Here is a 10,787-nt window from a genome sequence, read left to right on the forward strand (position 1 = left end):
ACTTTTAATCTTGATGAAGTCCCACAAGTTCATTTTATCTTTTGTTTCTGTTGCCTTTGGAGATGTGTCATGAAAAAGGTTGCTTTGGCCAATGTCGTAGAGGTTGCTGCCTGTGTTCTCCTCTAGGATTTTGATGGATTCCTGTCTCACATCGAGGTCTTTCATACATTTGGAGTTTCTTTTTGTGTATGGTGTGAGAGAGTGGTCAAGTTTCATTCTTTTTCATGTAGCTGTTCATTTATTTAAGAGACTGTCTTTTTTCCACTGGATGTTTTTTCCTGCTTTATCAAAGATTAGTTGCCCAAAGATCCAAGGGTCCATTTCTGGGTTCTCTATTCTGTTCCATTGGTCTATGTGTCTGTTTTTGTGCCAGTACCATGCTGTCTTTGTGATCACAGCTTTGTAGTACAGCTCGAAATCCAGCATTGTGTTGCCCCCAGTTTTGTTTTTCCTTTTCAACAGTTCCTTGGCGATTCGGGGCCTTTTCTTATTCCATACAAATTTAAGGACTATTTGTTCCAGCTCTTTGAAAAATGTCATCGGTGTTTTGATCGGGATAGCATTGAAAGTGTATATGGCTCTGGGTAGCATGGACATTTTAACTATGTTATTTCTTCTTATCCATGAGCATGGAATATTTTTCCATCTTTTTGTGTTTTCTTCAATGTCTTTCAAGAGTGATTTATAGCTTCTAGAATATAAATCCTTTACGTCTCTGGTTAAGTTAATTCCAAGATAACGTATGATTTTTGGTGCTATTGTAAATGGGAGGATTCACTAATTTCTCTTTCTTCAGTCTCATTGTTCATGTACAGAAATGCAACTGATTTCTGAGCATTGATTTTGTATCCCACCACATTACTGAATTGCTCTATTACTTCTAATAGTTTGGGCGTGGATTCTTTTGGGTTTTCCATATGGAGTATCACGTCGTCTGCGAAGAGAGACAGTTTGAATTCTTCTTTGGTGATTTGGATACCTCTTATCCCTTTTTGTTGTCTGATTGCTGTTGCAAGGACTTCTAGTACTATGTCGAATAATAGTGGCGAGAGTGGGCATCCTTGTCATGTTCCTGATCTTAAGGGAAAGGCTTCTAGCTTTTCCCCATTGAGAATGATATTTGCTGTAGGCTTTTCATTGATGGTTTTTATGAGATTGAGGAATACACCTTCTATCCGTACACTCTGAAGGGTTTTAATCAGGAAAGCATGCTGTATTTTGTCAAATGCTTTTTCTGCATCAAATGAGTGGATCATATGGTTCCTGAGTCTTTTTTTGTTGATATCATGTATCACGCTGATCGATTTGCGAATGTTGAACCACCCTTGCATCCCAGGGATGAATCCCACTTGGTCATGATGGATAATCTTTTTAATGTACTGTTGGATTCTATTAGCCACGATCTTGTTGAGGATTTTGGCATCCATATTCATTAGGGAAATCGGTCTCTAATTCTCCTTTTCGATGGGGTCTTTGCCTGGTTAGGGGATCAAGGTCATATTGACCTCATAGAATGAGTTTGGTAGCTTTCCTTCTGTTTCTATTTTTGAAATAGCTTGAGGAGAATAGGTATTATTTCTTCTTTGAATGTTTGGTAGGATTCCCCAGGAAAACCGTCCAGTCCTGGAGTTTTGTTTTTTGGAAGGTTGTTTATCACCATTTCAATCTCTTCATAATTAATTAGCCTGTTTAAAAAATCAATTTCTTCCTGTTTCAGTCTTGGTAGTTTATGGGTTTCCAGCAAGGTCTCCATTTCTTTCAGATTGTTCAATTTATTGGCATATAGCTGTTGATAAAAGTTTCTAATAATCCTTCCAATTTAATTGGTGTTGGTTGTGACCTCTTTTTCATTCATAATTTTATTAATTTGTGTCCTTTCTCTATTCTTTTGGCTAAGTCTTGCCAGTGGTCTCAGTGGTCTCGCAATTGTATTGATTGTCTCATAGAACCAGCTTCTAATTCTGTTGATCTGCTCTACTGTACTCCTAGTTTCTAATTCATTGATTTCTGCTCTAATCTTGGTCAACTGCTTCATCATGCGTGAATTAGGCCTGTCCCTCTGTTGCTGTTCCAGCTTCTTGAGGTGAGAATATAAAAAATATATTTTAGATTTTTCTATTCTTTTGAGTGAGGCTTGGGTGGCTATGTATTTCCCTTTTAGGACTGCCTTTTCAGTATCCCGTAGGTTTTGGACCATTGTGTTTTCATTCTCGTTGGTCTCCATAAATTGTTTAAATTGATTTTTGATTTCCTGGTTTATCGAATCATTCCTGAGCAGGATGGTTCTTAGTCTCGAAGTGTCTGAGTTTCTTCCAAATTTTTCCTTGTGGTTGAGTTCCAATTTCAGAGTGTGTGGTCTGAGAATATGCAGGGAATAATTTCAGTCTTTTGGTATTGGTTGAGACCTGTTTTGTGATGCAGAACATGGTCTATTGTTGAGAATGTTCCATGGGCATTAGAATAGAATGAGTATTCTTTGGTTCAGGTGTTCAGTGTTCTATATATATCTATGAGGTCCAACTCATGGAGTATGGTATTCAAAGCTCTTATTTCTTTGTTGATTTTCTGCTTAGGTGATCTCTCTATTGCTGATAGTGGAGTGCTGAGGTCCCCTACTATTAATATATTTTTATTTATATGTCTCTTTATTCTGGTTAAGAGTTGGATTGTGTATCTTGCTGCTCCCCTGTTTTGGGCATAGACATTTATAATTGTCATACCCACTTCTTGGATACATCTTTTAAGAATAATATAGTTTCCTTCTGTATCTCTAACTATAGTGTTTAGTTTAAAGTCCAATCTGTCTGATATGAGAATTGCTACCCCAGCTTTCTTTTGAGGTCCTTTGGTATGAAAAATGGTTTTCCATCCCTTCACTTTCAGTCTGGATGTATCTTTAGGTTCAAGATGAGTCTCTTGTAGACAGCAAATGGATGGGTCATGTCTTTATATCCAATCTGCAACCCTGTGGTGTTTTATGGGACCATTTAGGCCATTCACATTGAGAGTGATTATTGAGAGATATGATTTTAATGATGCCATGTTGCCTGTAAAGTCCTTGTTTCTATAGATTGTGACTTTCTGTTCTGTATCACTCTTGGGGCCTTTTTACTTTTATAGAATCTCCCCTTAATATCTCCTGTAGGGCTGGTTTTGTGGTTATGAAATTGGTCAGTGTCTGATGATTCTGGAAGGTCATATCTCTCCATCAATTCTGAATGACAGCCTTGCTGGATAAGGGATCCTTGGCTGCATGTTTTTCTCAGATAGAGCTTTAAAAATGCCCTGCCAACCCTTTCTCTCATTCCAGGTCTGAGTAGAGAGGACTGACGTAATTCTGATATTTTTGCCTTTGTACATGAGCAATTTCTTCACCCTGGCTGCTTTCAATACTTTATTCTTAGATCTAATATTTGTGAAATGCACTATGTTGTGACGTGGTGTAGGTTTGTCATGGCTGAACTTGGGAGGGGTCTTCTCTGCCTTTTGGACATGAATGCTTGTTTCCTTTGCTAGACTAGGGAAGTTTTCAGCTACAATTTGTTCAAATATCTCTTCTAGACCTCTCTCTTTGTCCACCCCCTCGGGATGCCGATGATTTTGACACAGGAATGTTGCATTGAGTCAGTATTCTACCGTAACCTGCATTTCTGAGTTTGGAATTTTTTGAGCCACATTTCTGTTTTAACTTTCTCTTCTACCATTCCATCCTCCAATTCACTAATTCGTTCTTCTGCCTCATTTACCCTGGCCATCAGAGCATCTAGTTTTGACTGCATTTGATTCATAGTATTTTTAAATTTCTTCCAGATTCGTTCTCATTTCCACCCTTAGAGATCCTATATTCTCGTTAATATTTTTGTTAATATTTTTTTTCAAGCCTACACATCATCTTGACCACTGTTACTCTCGACTCCATTTGTGACAATTTGGTTTTATCCATATCCATCAGTTCTGTGGCAGAGGCCACAGACTCATTATCTTTTCTTTGCTTTGGGGGATTTCTCCTCCTTTCATTCTGATGAGGAGAGGTTGCGGTTTCCCAGAGCCCACATTAATGACCGGGACCCAGGCAGTGTGCACTTGTTTTACATGGGCCTTAGGGATGTGGGCTTCTTGATTTTTCAGCCTGCCCTCTGGGGGAGTGGCCTGCCGCGCTGATATTCAGGTAACCCTATTTGGGTAGAGTTGCCTCATCCCCTGCGAGGGGGGATGGGTATGGTCACAATGTGATCTGGTATTTCCGGGCTTTTGTTCTCTGGTGGCTTTCCCTGGTGGTTTTGTGTGGCTCTTCTGAGAATCAGAGCAGCAGCGGCCATATCCCAGCCTCTGTCTCAGAACAGGGAGATCGCAGTATGTTCTCCACTGAGCTCTCTTGGCCCCTTTAACTCAGTTTCTTTTGGTATTGCTAAAAATCCTCTAGCGTCCCTCGTTGTGCACCCCACAGCCTTCATCCCAGCCTTCACTTCCAGGGTCAGCACGTCTCTGTCCCTTGTGTTTCTAACACCACCTGCCGCCCCTGGTTACCGCGCGCGCTCCCGAGCTCTCTTTTTCAGTGTGGTTCGGGTGCACATGGAGAGCTGATTTTCAGTCTTGTTGAGCACGCTCCCAAGCTCCCAGTATTAGTCCGGTTTAAATGAGTGCTCCAGAGCTCCAGTTTTCAGTCTGGTTGCACGCGCGTTCCCAGGCTCACAGTCTTCGTCTGCTCTCTCCTGGGTGCTGGTCCTCGAGTCCAGCCGGCTCCCCAGTGCAGGTGGCTACTGCTTCCTGGTGCCTGAGCGCGATGGCTCCCTTCCCCTTCTGTTTATCTTCCAATATCTGTGCGCAGATTCATGGCTCCCCGCTCCATACCTCAAAACTCAGCGCTGTAGATGTTCATTTGTAGAGATCCAGATGTATCTTCCTGCATCTCAGGCTGATTACGTGGGTTTTCTGGATGGTCTGGTGTTATCCACCTCGACTCAGGGGAGCAGCTGAAAAATGGGAGCCCTACTCCTCTGCCATCTTAACTCCTCCCCCCTCTCAAATCGGCACTTTTAACAATCTCCCTCTTTCCTTTAATGATTGATTAAACTTCTGGACTGGAAAACGATTTTTTGTCAACTACCAAGTGACTCTTATTTAGGGCTTCTTTTTTGTTTTGTTATACTAATCATGTTTTGCTGTTTTCTCCCATTTCTCTCCACCTGGGGTGGAGATTCCTTCACTTCCATAACTTCAAGCTTACAGATGATCCTTTCCAGTTGGGAAGATCTACACATGCAGTCTCCCTTGGATTCAGCTGCCTCTTTTTTTTATAACTCCTATATCTACATAAGCCCCAACTGACCAATGTTGACCCATAGGTAGGGACATCTCTACACCCCTAATATGCAGGAAGAAGTTACAGAAGATGAGATCTTCTACCCTCAGGAACCTTAAAGATTTAAGGGTCAAAATTGTTCAGGGGGGAGTGATGTGGGAAAGAAAGGCAGAAGAAAATTATGGAATTTCCTTACTACCTACAGCCCATTGACAAGTCCTTGAAACCAGGCGAGTGACATTCCTCTAGGGACTCAACTGTCTTGATGTTAATACATTGCTAAGGGCAAAAGGCAATCCTAGCCTGACAACCCCCCCCCCCACCAGTATCCTGTAAGTCCACTTCAACGTATAAAAATTTCTTTGGAAACTTACTTTATCTCTAACCCTGCCCCCCCAAGATGTGTTGGCAATCATCCCCCAAGCATATGGCCCACCAACATACATCTGAAGGGTCTCATGTCTAAGACTTTATTAGATGGTAATAAATGACCTTCTCCCAACAATAGCTAGCCCCCTCAAGGTCCTGGAAACCTTGCATCCAAATTCCTTAGAGACTTAGGCCATACCCAACACCCTCCCAACTTGAGGGTATATAATGGGCCACTCCTCATGACCCTGGTACAGCTCTTTCTGACCACAGGTCCTGTCCCCATGCTTTAATAAACCACCATTTTGCACCAAAGATGTCTCAAGAATTCTTTCTTGGTTGTCGGCTCCAGACTCCACCCCACCTCACATCACCTCACCGATATCCCACAACCTCATCAATAGCAGCATTTTTATAATAGCCAAGACATGGAAATACTCTAGGTATCCATCAACACATGAAGGGATAAAGAAGTTGTGATACACACACACACACACACACACACACACACACACACACACAATGGAATATTATTCAGTCATTAAAAAATAACAAGGAAAATTTGCCATTTGTGACAACATGGATTGACTTTGACGTCATTACACTAAATGAGGTAAGTCAGTATAGGGGAGCAAAATTTGCCACCCCAAAATATGTCTTTTTTGGGATGCCTGGCTGGCTCAGCGGTAGAACATGCGATTCTTGATCTCAGGGTCATGAGTTCAAGCCCCACACTGTTGTAGAGTTTATTTTTAAAAAAATGTGTCTTCCGCATGAGGACTATTTTAGGTTGATTATTTTCTAAGAAACTGCAAACACAGGAGAAGTTCTGAAAACCAAGTATAAGTTATTCTTTTGTAAGAGACATTTACAAGGGAAATAAGTAAATTATATTTATAAGGGGAGGTTCCATTTATAAGGGTGTCTCCCAGCTACCAGAAAGAAGGGGAAGATTCCAAATCTCTAGAAATTCTTATCAATGAATAAGAATAAATATAAATGAATAAGACTTAAATCTGCATCACAACCTTATCCTTGTTTACTGTGCTTTTCCTGATAACCTCCCATAACTCACTTCCTACCCTCAACATACCATTTTGTCTTTGGCTGACAGTGGTATTTAAGGTGATGGCTTTGGCCATTTCAGAGTTACTCAGTTTTTCTGGTCTTTCCCATGTACAGATATTACCAAACTTTTGTTTTTCTCCTGTTAATCTGTTTTATATCAATTTAATTATTAGGCTAGCCCAAAAACCTAAAGGGAAGAAGAAACACTTTTTTGCCTCTACATCAGAGAAAGACAACTACTGTATGTTTTTATTTATATGTGGAATCTAAAAAAAAAATCATAGAAAAAAGAAATCAGATTTGTGGTTACTGGAGGCTAGGGGAGGGGGAATTGGAGGAAGGTGGTTAAAAGGTACAAACTTCCAGTTGTAAGATAAATAAGTACTTAGGGATGTAACGTACAAGAGGACAATACTAACACTGCTGCATGATACATATGAAAGTTGTTAAGAGTAAATCATGAGTTCTCATCACAAGAGAAAAAAATTGCTTTCTTAAATTATATCTACATGAGAAGATGGATGCTAAACTGTGATAATAATTTCACAATATGCTGTACACCGTAAATGTAGGCAGCAATATATGTCAATTATATTTCAATGAAAGTGGCAGAGAGGCTTATTATAGAAAATATTCAAGTAAACCTCACTACAAGTCATAATCGCAAGGCAAGCTCTGACCAGAAGAGTAAAGGAGAGCACTTTTGAGGAAACAAGTGGTCACCTGGTAAAGTGTGGGAGTATCACTTCTTCCCCTTCCCTTATAGTTGCCTTCAAGCCTCCCTCCACCTTCTGGTGTCCAGGGCAATGTTACCTGAACTGTAAACAAATTATTAGCTATCTTGTGCAGACTGACCAATCTTCCCACCCTCTCAACTAAAACCGAACCACATGTCACAAACTCATGTCCTCTCTTGCAGGAAAAAGCTTTTTTAAATTTAATTTAATTTTTATTTAAGCTTTGGGTTTTGGTTTCTGTTAAAATGCAGAGCAGCCAGGGCAGGTTAATAGCACTCAAGTTCTTTGCAGTGAGAGGAATCACAATTTGCTCTTCTCTTCTTGAAATCAGGCTTTGATGGGAAAAACTCAGTGAGACTGGCTTTGAGCTCTGGAGGAGAAAATATAGATAGAGGAAAATAGGAATTGGGGGAAAGAGAAGAGGACTAAAGGTTTAAAGCTCATAACAAACTTTCACATTTTCCCTAAGACTTGTTCCCAAAACCAAAAAAACAAGGGATTTTCTGTCATCTTTTATTAGGTATGGAAAGCAAAGGAGGAAAGCAATGGAGAAAGACCTGAAATTTTATCTACAATTATGCTGACCTTTCTTATTTTATCAAAAATTCTAAATTGACTCATTTCTTCTTACTAAGTGATAACATTTTATTGTGATGGTTGGCCCACCTATGTGGTGGAGGGGGAAGAAAGGGGGTGAGGTCTATTTCCAGACAGCTCTACCTCTCCTATCAAAAGAAAGACGGGAACTCAAGAGACTGGGGGAAGAAGTGAAGGCTTAAAGGAGTGAGAAAGAGCAGTAAGAGCCTCTGACCGCTGAATTAGTGGACAATCTTGATGATGGACGAGGTTCGCTTAGGATACCCTGACAGCAACCAGATACATTTAAAAATGATGATGTGACACCAACGGAATGCCTTGTGCCCGTAAGTAGATCTATAACATCCTGCATCTGAGGAACAACCGGGGGGTGGTGAGAGGCTGTTCATACAGAATCCCATAACCCTCAGGGAAATCCAGGAAGAAACAGAACTACTTCGACAAGGGTCCATGATCCACATTTCAGTGGTGAACATTTTCTCTCCTTCTTTCCCCCAGTATGAGGTGGGCTCCAGAGAAAAACAAAGAGCTCCCCTTTAACAAAAACTGATTAAGCGCCAACCCTTCACTATCTCCCCTGTTCCTCGCAAAGCCGAAAGTCAGGAACCATTGCTCCTTGTTGGCCCCTGAGAACACGTGAGGCAAGGGCGCGCTCAGTGGTTTGCCTGAGGCCAAGCAGTAGACCCAGACTCTGTGCCCAGCACGGGTCAGTAGCCGCAGTCAGTAGGCTGCTCCTTCTTTTTGGATGCCACGCTGAGCAAGCACCTGGCGAGGGAAGAGTCACCGAAGGTCGGCAAAACGCAGGCAGGAATGGAGCAAGGCGGGATACAAGCAGGAAGGTAGGAATACGGGGCTGCTTTGGGTGGGAACGTGGGAACACCGAGCGCGGGAATGGGACAGGGCCCCGCCCCTTCCTCTCACCTGTAAACAACGGTGTGAACGCCAGGCTGCAGGCCAGGAGGAGACTGCTTGGAGCTGCCGGGCTCATGGCTGAGGCCACGATCCGTTCTCTGTGAAAAACAGGAGCCCGTCAGTCAAGACCTGTGGAAAGATGCGCCCAGGCCGCCCTGGCTCGCCTTCACCTGGGGGGCCTTTCTGCCCCTTGTGAACCCTTCCCAGCCGCTTCGAGCCAGGAGAGCTGCCACATGATCGGGCTTTGGAGGCACCTGCCTATGCTTGCAAGGCTGAGGCAGAGTCCCGCCTGTCTGCTACTTTCCACAGAACTCGGGTTGGCTGTGTGGCAAGACGAGCCGGCACACAAGCGCCCGGCACCTGGGCCTGGTGCTGCAGTCCGGGACACTGCACTTCCTGGGGTGAGCCAAAGGGCACTGCACATGCGTGGGCGCAGGGTCTCCGCTTCCCAGTTGGCCCATCCCCATTGGTCCCTTCTGTTCTTCCCGCCCTCCCAGAGTCCTGGCCAATGAGATGCTGGTACGGCATGTCCCACGTGACAGGAAAAAGCCTGGTGGGCTGTTTACAAGGTTCAGAGAATTGGGAAAACCCAGAGAAACCAGAGTACCTGTTTTCCTGGTTCTGTGTTGTTCACCCATCCCACCCCATTACAGATGTCTTACCATGACTGATCCTCTTCCCTACCTACTCTAAAAAAACTCTGAGGAGAAGGTACCTGAATGCTTAAATCGCTGGCCAGTCCTGCTACCCTCCGGTCTGGGTGTCAATGCATTTAGAGTGACTGGGCACCTCAGAGCATTTTCTAACACGTGCTTTACCTCCTTGACAGTGAAACCCTGGACTGAGCACTTGGAGAGTCAGGGATCTTGTGCACATGCCTGATTCACTGTATGCCCAGTCCCTAGCACTGTGTCTAGCACATGAATGCACTACATGAAGGATCCCTTCTACCTTTGAGCGCAAGAATGTTAGAATTCTTCCTGTTCTCCCATAGGTATTTTCAGACCTTGCTTTTGCAGTACCTGTAAAAACCTTGCTTCTTTGGGAGAAACGACCTAAATGCCTGATGAAGGATGAATGGATAAGCAAAATATGGCATATACACATAATGGAATATTATTCAGCCTTAAAAAAGAAAGAAATCCTTTTAGAACCAACAACATGCATGACCCTGAGGACATTATGCTGAGTGAAATAAATCAGTTATAAAACAAAAAAAGAAAAAAACAAATACAGCCTGATAGGAGGTATTTGAAGTGGTCAGACTTCTAGGAACAAAGTAGAATAGTGACTGCTGGGGGATAGGAGGGAGGGGGAAAAAGGAGTTATTCAATAGGTACAGAGTTTCAATTTTGAAAGATAAAAAAAAGTTCTGGGGATCTGTTGCATAATGATGTGCATATAGTTAACAAGACGGTATCACACACTTAAAAATGATTAAGATGGAAAAATTTGTTATGTGTTTTTTTGTTTGTTTGCAACAATTCCTTTGACATTTGCTTCTACTGCCTTCATTCTTTGTGACAGATTCACCAGCTCCTGGTTATTTCTGACCATTCATCAAGTGTTTTGACTCTTGTTTCATAACTTTCCTCTACAGCCCTGTGCTAAAGAAATTTCTTCAATGATGAAAATGGTATATATTTGTGCCAATACATATTGTAATGGGTTGAATTGTGGCCCCAAAGTTATGTCCACATCCAAACCCCCAGAACCTGTGAATACTATGTAGTATGGCAACTCTTGAAAGACATTGAAGAAGACACAAAAAGATGGAAAAATATTCCATGCTCATGGATCGG

The sequence above is a fragment of the Ursus maritimus genome, unplaced genomic scaffold (assembly GCF_017311325.1).
Source record: "Ursus maritimus isolate PB19 unplaced genomic scaffold, ASM1731132v1 scaffold_5, whole genome shotgun sequence".
Classification (NCBI taxonomy): Eukaryota; Metazoa; Chordata; class Mammalia; order Carnivora; family Ursidae; genus Ursus; species Ursus maritimus.